Source organism: Prunus persica, chromosome G4 (assembly GCF_000346465.2).
Source record: "Prunus persica cultivar Lovell chromosome G4, Prunus_persica_NCBIv2, whole genome shotgun sequence".
NCBI lineage: Eukaryota > Viridiplantae > Streptophyta > Magnoliopsida > Rosales > Rosaceae > Prunus > Prunus persica.
The window spans coordinates 11,435,722-11,445,713 of NC_034012.1; the positions used below are offsets into that span (position 1 = coordinate 11,435,722).

Below are 9,992 nucleotides of genomic sequence, written 5' to 3' on the forward strand. Positions count from 1 at the left end.
ATAAATATATACATCTATATATATATATATATATCCAGATATAGGATATGCTCAATACCAAGGAAATATTGAGTAAAATCACTGAAATCAATATTTGCATAAAAGCACTGAAATTTCTTTAAAACTACCACCTAGGTGTACCCCTGTAAAACTGTCAAATCCTCTGTAAATCTGTCAATTCCCCTGGCAGGTCTCGGCGACACATAGTGTATCCGAGCCGCAAACTGGCAGGATTCAGGAGACCGTAGTCAGCCTGATCCGCAATCCTGGCACTCACGGTCCGGGCGTCCCCAAAACTCGTGAGGCAAATGTCAAGTGCACTGAAGTAACTGAAAGTAAACTGGATGTCTGTAGACATCATCATATCCGAAGGCAACATAAACCGAAGGCAATCTGGATGTCCGTAGACATCGTCTTATTTGACGGCAACCTGTTTCTGTAACCGGGTATCCACAGTGGTTTAAGAAAATATTAACTGCTGAGAAAATATCAAATATAAATATCATAATATTTCTGAAAGATCTGATGAATAACTGAATCTTTATTCAATCTATAACTGTGCTGCCCTTTTTATCTGATAGAAAACTCAAACTCTGCTTTCGGTAATTCATGGTGGTCTAAAATAAGTATCTTGGATAAAATCTGATATCCTCTGTATTCTGATAAAATCTGAGCTAGATATTTCTGAATCATAAATCTCAAAGTCTGCTGTCCAAATAACTTTAGCAAAATCAGCTAAGCAATGTATAAAAGGAATCTTTAAATTCATAGGAATAAATCACACTGAATAAAACTGATTCAGAAAATCATTTAAAAAACGAAAGGTCCACTCACTGCTGGTCCGAGCTAGCTGGACCTCTTGAAGGTCCCTCCTGTGGTTCAGTTTGGCCTCTGATGCCTGTTTAACCATGAATATTCAATTACTAAACTGCTCAATAAAAACATTAAATTAAATACCCTGACCCCCGGCTCCTAGAAATGCGTGCTCTCATTGTAAAGTCAACTCTATGCCCACTGTAGCATTTCAGATAATTAGAATGGCCTTAAAAGACCGGAAACCTTACCAAGCGATAAACTGTTAGACCGGCTGATCCGGAACCCCGTGGGGTCCACGATCTCCGATGGCCGATATGGGATTCTCTAGAGGTTCCTCACTGTGTAAAACCCATGTCCTGCGAGTTTGGTCCGAAATGGACGGTCGGATTGGCCAAAATCGCGCTATCGCTTAAAACCCTAACCCTAGCCCCAGGGTTCGCGATTTCAGAGTATCCGAGACTCCGATTCGCAATCCGTTGAATCCTACACGATCCTGAAACAATGTAGAACAACATATCCGAAATGGGGTGCGATCCAACGGCTAGACGACACTGTACCCGGGAATCACATATTATGGAAAATCCGTTCGGGGCTCAAACGGACTCCGAATTGAGATCCGCGAAATCCTGCGCTCTCGTGATGGCACGAGGGTCTCAAAACTGGCCAGAGCCGTGCCACCACCCTGGCCCACGCGCCGCCACACGCGCGGACCGATCGGGTGTCCAAAGCGATCGGGTGTGCCGGAAAAATCTTGGAACCGAGACTCCAAACTCCTACCCTAGGTAAAACACCCCATTTGGAGTCACTTTTGTTCTTGGACAACCCCCAAAAACTGGCCGGAAGTGGCCGGAATCGGAGACCCAAAACCGGCAAAAACCTAAGTTGGAATTCAGTTGAACTACGCTCAAAATTAACGAAATCCTACTCAACCAACAGCTAGAGCATGGAAAATAGGTAGAAAACCATACCTTACTCGTCCAATTCGGAGAAGAATTAAGGGAGAACGAGCTCCCAAAAATTCCAGAAAAATTGTTGGAACCGGCCTGTTTCGTGGCTGTTTCCGGCTACTGCAGTTGCGGATGGAGGCTGAGGTGGGGCAGAACTGATAGAGGGAAGTGAGGTGGTTCGTTTGGGACCGGTATCGCCTGAAACAGCGGCCCGTGCTGGGAGAAACCGCTGTCTGAAGTTGGCTCGTCGAAATGGTCGCAAGGAAGAAAAACTGGGTTTATAAAACTGAACTTCGAAATATTTACGGTTCTGCCACTGAGACTCTTTTGACTATAACTCCTTCGTTACAACTCTGATTCGGGTCTACTCCATGTCTACGAACTCGTTTCGCCGTGCTCTACGCAACGGCATAAGCGGAATTGCCAAATTCTTTTCCGATCAAAAAGTCAAATTTTCCCCTTTTAAAATATGCGAGGGCAAAATCGTCTTTTGGCTCTCAATTTTTAGATATTTTGGTTTGGGTTCTTACAATACCCATATTCTGTTCTTATGGAACTTTAATCTGTGCAGTGTATTATCAATGTATCCAACTTGCAATCTGTAAAATTTGTGTTAATAATTCATGGATACATACAAGCCATTCTTTTGGAACGGACTTATCTCCCCATTTGGTTACCTTTCAAGATAAAATATCAAATAAGTATATAAGCATAAAACAACACAAGTATTGCTTACATCCTTAGGTGGGAGAAACTTTTCTCAAGTATTATTCAAGCTCGTATCGGCCCAGTAAATATAATGTAGCGCTTGATGATCTAGTTATATCCTGCAAGAGCAAAAATCACAGCTCTTTTGCCTCTGTCAAAACAAATAACCCTCAGAGTTAGGATCTCTTCACGGACTCTTTCTTCAGATGTTCATTCTAAAGAAATAAAGTCTCTTATGAACAGAGAGTCACAAAAAGAGAAAAAATGCAAAAAAAATGTGATATTGATTGCAAGGTAAGGTAAGCAATCAGGGAAGGAAGCTGGTGGGAGCAGACAATAAGCTCTCATTTCTCCTAGTCTAGAAGGACTTCCGGAGATTAGAGCATAAGATCGCCTTCACAGTTTCCTGATGTAGCGAAAACGTGATCAGGGATAGTCTCGCTTCCTAAATGGATGATCAGAGATAGTCTTGCTTCTCGGGCATATTGAGTGCTCACTCATAAGAAAAATAAGTAGATATCGCATCACTAGGTATGGAGAAAACTGGATGTCTTCTGCAAAGAAAATTTCGTTAATAACACTTTTATACACAAATAAGAGTAATAGGTAGAACCGGTGAATTTCAAATTAACCATAGGAAAATTGCGAGATTCTCGGGGCACTTTTGAAAAAGTAGCTCCGTGAAATCCGCAAAGCAAGATCAGCTTTGACGAAAATAATACTTGGAAACGCCGAAAGTGCCGACAAACATTAATGGAGGCCGCGTGAAGTTTTGGAATCTAGAAAAGGAAAAAAAGAATATGGGGATCTGAGATAATATTGGGATCCTGGAAATTGTAGCCATATTTCCTCCTATAGATATTGCCTCTGCAAAACTTGATTGGAGCAACTGCGTTTCAACTCAACTTCCTTCATTTTCTGAAACTTCAGTTTTTCTAAGACTTTCTTCGAAACCTTCTTAAAATGGCTTCCTCTTCTTCCAGCCCAAATTATTTCAATTTAAATGATGCTCCCACAACAACCAGTGACGCCAAAGTTTGGCGTCCCTCCTTTGTATCCCAACATCGTCATCTCACAGTTAATGATTCTGTGATGATGAATGATGCTACTGCTGTCATAGTAGCTAGGAATTTCATTACTCCAATGGATGAAATGCTGTTAACAGGGAGGTCTGAGGAAGAGGCTATTGATGACTCAATGGCTTCTAGCATTCAGAGTGCTGCTTCTGTTTCTAACATGGCTGATCATTTGCGTGCCAGAGCAAACGAAGTTCAGAAGCTAACAACTAAAAATTCGTCTCTTCAAAGAATGCTTCATGAGTCTCAACAGGAGGTTGAGAAACGTAAAGGAGAGAATAATGCCTTGTTGAAACTAGTGAGTTCGTACTCCGTTGATACACTGAGAAGGCTAGACATGCTGCAGGTCTCCAATGAAAGAATTTTGGGAGACCACGAGAGGCTTATGGCTAAGCTTAAGAGGCGTCGTCCTCTTCCTTCAGAGGCTTCCAGAACATAATGTAATTTTATAGATTTTACAGGGCATGCACCTTCATTGCAGGTGGAAAAAATATATCTGTTATATGTTCCTGTTATAATAATTGCGCACATTCTTAAACTTGCACCTGTGGTTTTTACGTCTTTTCAAAATGACGGTTTGGAACCTTGTGCCTTATAGGTTCAAATAACCACATCGACTCTCCCAAATTTCATATTTCAACGTATGGAACTTTTGGCCTGGGCTAAACACAAACTCAGAATTTATTCGCCCTTTTCAAATGGACATGAAATATGAATTGAGTAAAAGCTACGATAATATTGCAATATAGTAGTGAAGAGCATTAACTACTATATACCCACAACCTCAAATTCGGAATTTCTCATATATTTGAATCCATGTGCTTCCGGCCCAGATATATCAAAATATGTGGGGAGCCTCAATTCATCATTTGAGGTTTATATTGATATTATCCATTTCACGGTGTATTCTTAACAACCGGAATTCACAAAATATATTTCTTCCTTGATGTGTCGATAATAACATAATCGAACTTTATTAAATTCATCATTTTCTAATGCCAAAGAAATATGTGGTGTACCACAATTTGCAATAATACCTCAAGGGTTGTCCATTTAACTGTTAGAACTTTAAGTTTTTAACACTGTTAGATTTTGAACTTCAGGCCAAAATCACATATTCTCATGGTATGGACATTCAATCCCCTTAGATTTTGAACTTCGGGCCAAAATCACATATTCTCATGGTATAGACATTTTTACAATTTTCTGTACATATTTCTGGACTTCAAGCCCTTACATAATTGTCCATATTTTGAGAAACTTCTGGCATCTCATTAATTGCTCATCCATGAGTTTAAGGAACTGCAGGTTCCCTTTTGAATAGTGACGGTTTACCCAAAATGGTTAATATTTATGTGTACGTCACTATTCATATATCCGGTACTATTCATCAAGTCGTGAATACGTATCTATTCATGTGTACAATACATTTGCCAGTACAGTTATTATCCATGTGTACGGCACTATGAACCAATACGGTACTGTTACATCATTAAGGAACCCCAGGTCCTTATTTACATGTCAGGGATCAAGGACCCTCAAGTCCAATCACATGTTTACAAATATAGTACCGGAGAGACTGCCAGCTCTTATATTAATATCATCATCAAGGATCTTCAAGTCCTGATGTAATTGTATGATGAGGATCAAGGAACTTCTGGTCCTGATCTGCATACTGTAAAAACTCATCATACAACACAATTAATCCATAAAATAAATTGCTGGTAAATAAATTACTGGTATGGACGATAAACCCGCACCATACTTTAAATAAATGTAAATGTGCGGTAAAATAAATTCATAAATTAAATTGCTTGCTGTATGGACGTTAATCCCGCACCATACCTTAAATAAAATTAAATGTGCGGTAAAGTAAATTCATAAAGTATGAGGGTTAATTCCACATCATACTTTAAGTAAAAGTAAATTTGCGACAAAGTAAACGTGCTTGTATGGGCACTAATTCTGCTCCATACATTTAAATAAAAGTAAAGGCGTGGACGATAAACCCGCACCACCCTTTTAAATAGATACTGTTGTATGGGTAATAAACCTACACCATACAGTAAATAAATTGTATGGGTAATGAACTTACACCATACAGTAAATAAAATAGCTGTGGGGATAAAAACCACCACTAAAAATATAGAAAGTGAAACCGTCCGTTAAAGCTAATAATAAAATTACTGTATATATATATATATGAATATAATATATTAGTATGGTCAGAAGACCTTAGGCAATAATTCTAAAAGTTGCAGGAAGCTTTTCCAACCCTTTTTTTTTTCTTCGTTGGAATCTGATCAACACCATGATTCATTAGTTTGAAAGCTAGACAAATTATGTTGGCTTTTCTTCTTTTCACTTGCAAACTTCACTAGCTTTGGATGTTAGTATGAGTATTAAATTGTGTGGAGAAATAATAAAATAATAGAAAAAGTAAGAGGCAGGGAGCTTATCCTTCCAGTTGGTTTGTTCGTATATCTCTCTAGCAGACCACAGCTCCTCCACTACTTTTCTTCCTTACATCAACATAATGGTTAGTAGTATAGATAATAGTGCAGCACAAAAATTAAACCTGAGAGTTTTTCGTGCTGATAACGTGTTGTAAAATAACTGAGATATATGCGAATATTGAGCTACACGTAAAGTAGATGAGACACAGTATTTAATGAGGTTCGGCTATGCCTACGTCCTCGGAGAGCAGCAGCAGTAACTTTTCCACTATATAAAATAATAGGGCTACAACTTTAGTGTTTACAATATGTATGGCTCACTGAATTTTCTCTCTTGGAGAATTTCTCTCTGCTCTCTTTCCTCTCCACTCACTCACCTTCTTTCTTCCTTCTCTTCCTCTTCTCTCTTTCCTCACTCTTTCTTCTCTTCATTTTGGTGTGTTTTACGAGTGAATGAGCAAGCCTATTTATAGACTAATCTTCCCAACATAATTATTTCATCTTTTGACTAATCTTCATTCTTTTCTAACACCATCATTTCTCCTTTTGACTATCATACTCAACACCATCATTTTTCTTCCATCATTTCTCTTTATGTGGGCTTCACCAATATTATTTACAATAAATTCTACTTTGTTTTTATTTCTTTTAAGAATGAATTCCCATCCTTTTCTTTATTTAAATAATTACTTCCAACCAGCCCCCACACCACCAAATCGACGCAACTACCCAAAATCTTATCGTTTGAAGCAAAAAAATTGTTTTGCTATCTTCAATCAATAACACAATGACATGTGGAAAAGTTATCCTACCTGTCATTACGTTATTGGCTGGGAATAGCAAGATGTGTTATCCCCGTTACATGAGAGTTTCGCTCCGTTTGAAGGGCTCCACGACAACTTACAAGCAGGGACGATCCCTAAAAGGGACTAACTTGGGCTATAGCCCAGGTGATTACTTAGACTGAGTTATTCTTGATTTGCATGGATGAAAGAGTTTTATATATATGATGTATTTTATTTTGGTTTTCTAATTTTCCCATAGAGCAGATTTCACACACATACCCCACAATACAAAACATATATGCTTACAAACAAATGTTTGAACTGGTATTTCAAGTACAACACTTTTTGAACACACAACAGACAAAAAAACCCTGCTATGAATTGATAAAATTGATATTGGACACACCTTCAGTGTATGGTAGGAAGGACCATATATTATAAGTTTTTTTTTTTTAAAAAGTACAAGTAAGAGAGGAGGGTTCGAACATGAGACCACTAGTCAGCAAGTCAAGGTCTTTTTTCACTAGGCCAGACCTATTGGCATATAAGTTTATAAACTTATAAATGAAAAGGTGAATAAGAGGGAAATTAGGTACCTGAGGCATGTAAGAGCAAACTTTCAATGCCTGATGAGGCAAAGTTTAGAGAGAAGAGAGAGCATCAACCATTATGGTATGACAATTATCCTCCCAAAGTCAAGATTCACATCTTCCAAGTCTTCAATGTTTGTCGACATTTGTGGGGAAACTGCCAACATTGAAATAATACCTCAAATTTACTGTCTTCATTTAGTGTGGAAGACATAAACAGGCCTATATCAACCACCAGGGTTCTTAGCTTTATGTCGTTTTCCACAAAAAGACAGCAACAGCCACTCATGCCCTGTACCAGCCATTCTGGAAGGGCTTGCCAAGGCTAGAAACAAGGCATTACCTGTCTGTCTATCAGGAACGCGATTCACAGAACGAGACTCTCCTGAATTTCGCAAAGCTGGATTTCAATCTACTGCAACAAGTTCATCAAAGAGAACTAAGTGAAATTTCAAGGTTAATGTATTATATATTGTCAATCAGTTTTAATCTCCTATTTACATTTGCATAATGTAATTAATTCATGCAGGTGGTGGAAGGACTTAGACTTTGTAAACAAGCTACCTTTTGCAAGAGACAGAGTAGTTGAGTGCTACTTTTGGGCTTCGGGAGTACACTTTGAGCCCCAATATTACTTTGCTAGGAGAACATTATGCAAAGTTACTGCTTTGTTAGTCATCATTGATGACATCTACGATGCGTATGGCACACATGAGGAACTAGAGCTCTTTACTGAAGCTGTTGAAAGGTTTAAAATAATAGTCCTTATTTTGTTAGTATTAGTATTTTGAAAAAAAACTCGCTGATAGAGGAAATTTGACAAATGATACTCCAAAATAGTCATCAAACACTCATTCAAAACAATTATAAGAAGACAACTTTTTTGGAGTGTCAATAACAGTTCCTCGTAGTATATCTGAATAAGCCGTAATTAACAAGACATGCATAGTCTTATATCATCTTATTTGTATGATAAGGTGGGATATCTCTGCTATGGATCATCTGCCAGAGTACATGAAAGTTTGCTATCAGGCACTATTGGATGTTTACGTTGAAATTGAAGAAAATCTTGCAAATGAGGGAAACTTATATAGAATCCACTACGCAAGAGAAGCAGTGAGCCTACTGAATTAATATTTTCGTGCCTATAATATTATGCCATTACAAGGCTACACAAATGGTGCCAATACACAATTGTAATTAATAAAGAGAGATATAGTTCTATATATACTAGCACCTTGCCAATTAGAGTTTATTTATTTATTTATAAATATAAATATTTTATTTTTAAATATTAGTACGTTAATTTAAATGTAATAAAAATGTTCATTTCTTAATATATTTTTTTAACTAAGGGCATTTTTTAGTATTTTGAATATTTTACCATTCTCTGTCTTTTTCTTTTTATAAATAGATTATATAAATATTGGATAGATAAATAAAAAATTTGGTCACTGGTTTTGCATGAAATTTCAATTTGGTCACTAGGCTTAATTTTTTTCCTAATGATGAAATTGAATTTTTGTGTAAAACTCAGTGACTAAAAACGTTTTTTTCCCTATATTTTTTTGTGTGTGATGAAATTATAGGGAGATTAGAGATTAACTACATGGTTTGGTCTTTCAGATGAAAGTCCAAGTTAGAGCTTACCTCCGAGAAGCCAAATGGTTCCATCAGAAATACACACCAACAATGGATGAATACATGTCGGCAGCGCTTGATACATCCTACTTCATGATGGCAACCACATCCTTTGTTGGAATGGGAGATATTGCTACCAAAGACTCCATGAATACATGTCTATATTCATGCAGTTTGAGCAAAAGAGAGGACATGTTGCCTCAGCTGTGGAATGCTACATGAAAGAATATGGTGCCACAGAAGAAGCAAATATCGAACTAAGCAAGCAAGTGAATAATGCATGGAAGGACATAAACGAAACGTGCATCCAGAACACCACCATCCCCATGCCCCTGTTACTGCGAATTTTGAATCTTGCACGTGTGGTTGAAGTTTTATACAAGCATGGTGATGGCTTTACTCATGCTGGAATTTTTCTCAAGGATTCTGTAGTTTCTCTGTTTGTAGAACCTGTGCCCCTATAGGCCTAGAATTTGAACTTGTCCTTTGTTGGAGCATAAAATTTCTGGTCCTCCAACAAGTAATCTTATGTCCTTGTTCAGAGGCCGCTCACCATACTTCGCTTGCCACAAATGAGAGAGAAGGGAGTACCTGCAAGAGAACACACAGATGCCCAAATCAGTGTCTAGAAATATCATAGTAGAATCAGAATATCCCTTACCTAAGTCCTGTAGTAAAATAAGGAGCCAGTCTTCCATGATTGGAACCATTATTTGAATTAATTAGTTTGGTGTTTCTGTTTGTTCTTGATGCTATGAATGAACTAAAATTTGTTTAACTTTTTAGCATATACAATCCAATTGCAGTTGTAGGGACTTGTAGGGGAAGTTCCATGGTAAGCCAATTCAATCCAATTTTAGAGTGAGAATCTGGTTTTGTTTATATTATTAAGAGGTAAATGGCTTAGTTGATACACAGTTCTTTACATGGGCCTGGATCCACTGCAAATCTTCTCTTTGAGAATAAACTTGGT

The 9,992-nt window shown here is 37.8% G+C and overlaps 1 long non-coding RNA gene and 1 pseudogene across 1 annotated transcript; one reads left to right on the forward strand and one right to left on the reverse strand.

Moving 5' to 3' along the window:
- On the reverse strand, positions 491 to 2,002 carry LOC109948443. The gene is made up of 2 exons (XR_002271072.1): positions 1,785 to 2,002; positions 491 to 898 (listed from the first exon to the last, which is right to left on the reverse strand). It is a non-coding gene; the product is annotated as an uncharacterized LOC109948443 (long non-coding RNA).
- Positions 6,791 to 9,483, forward strand: LOC109948615 (annotated as a pseudogene).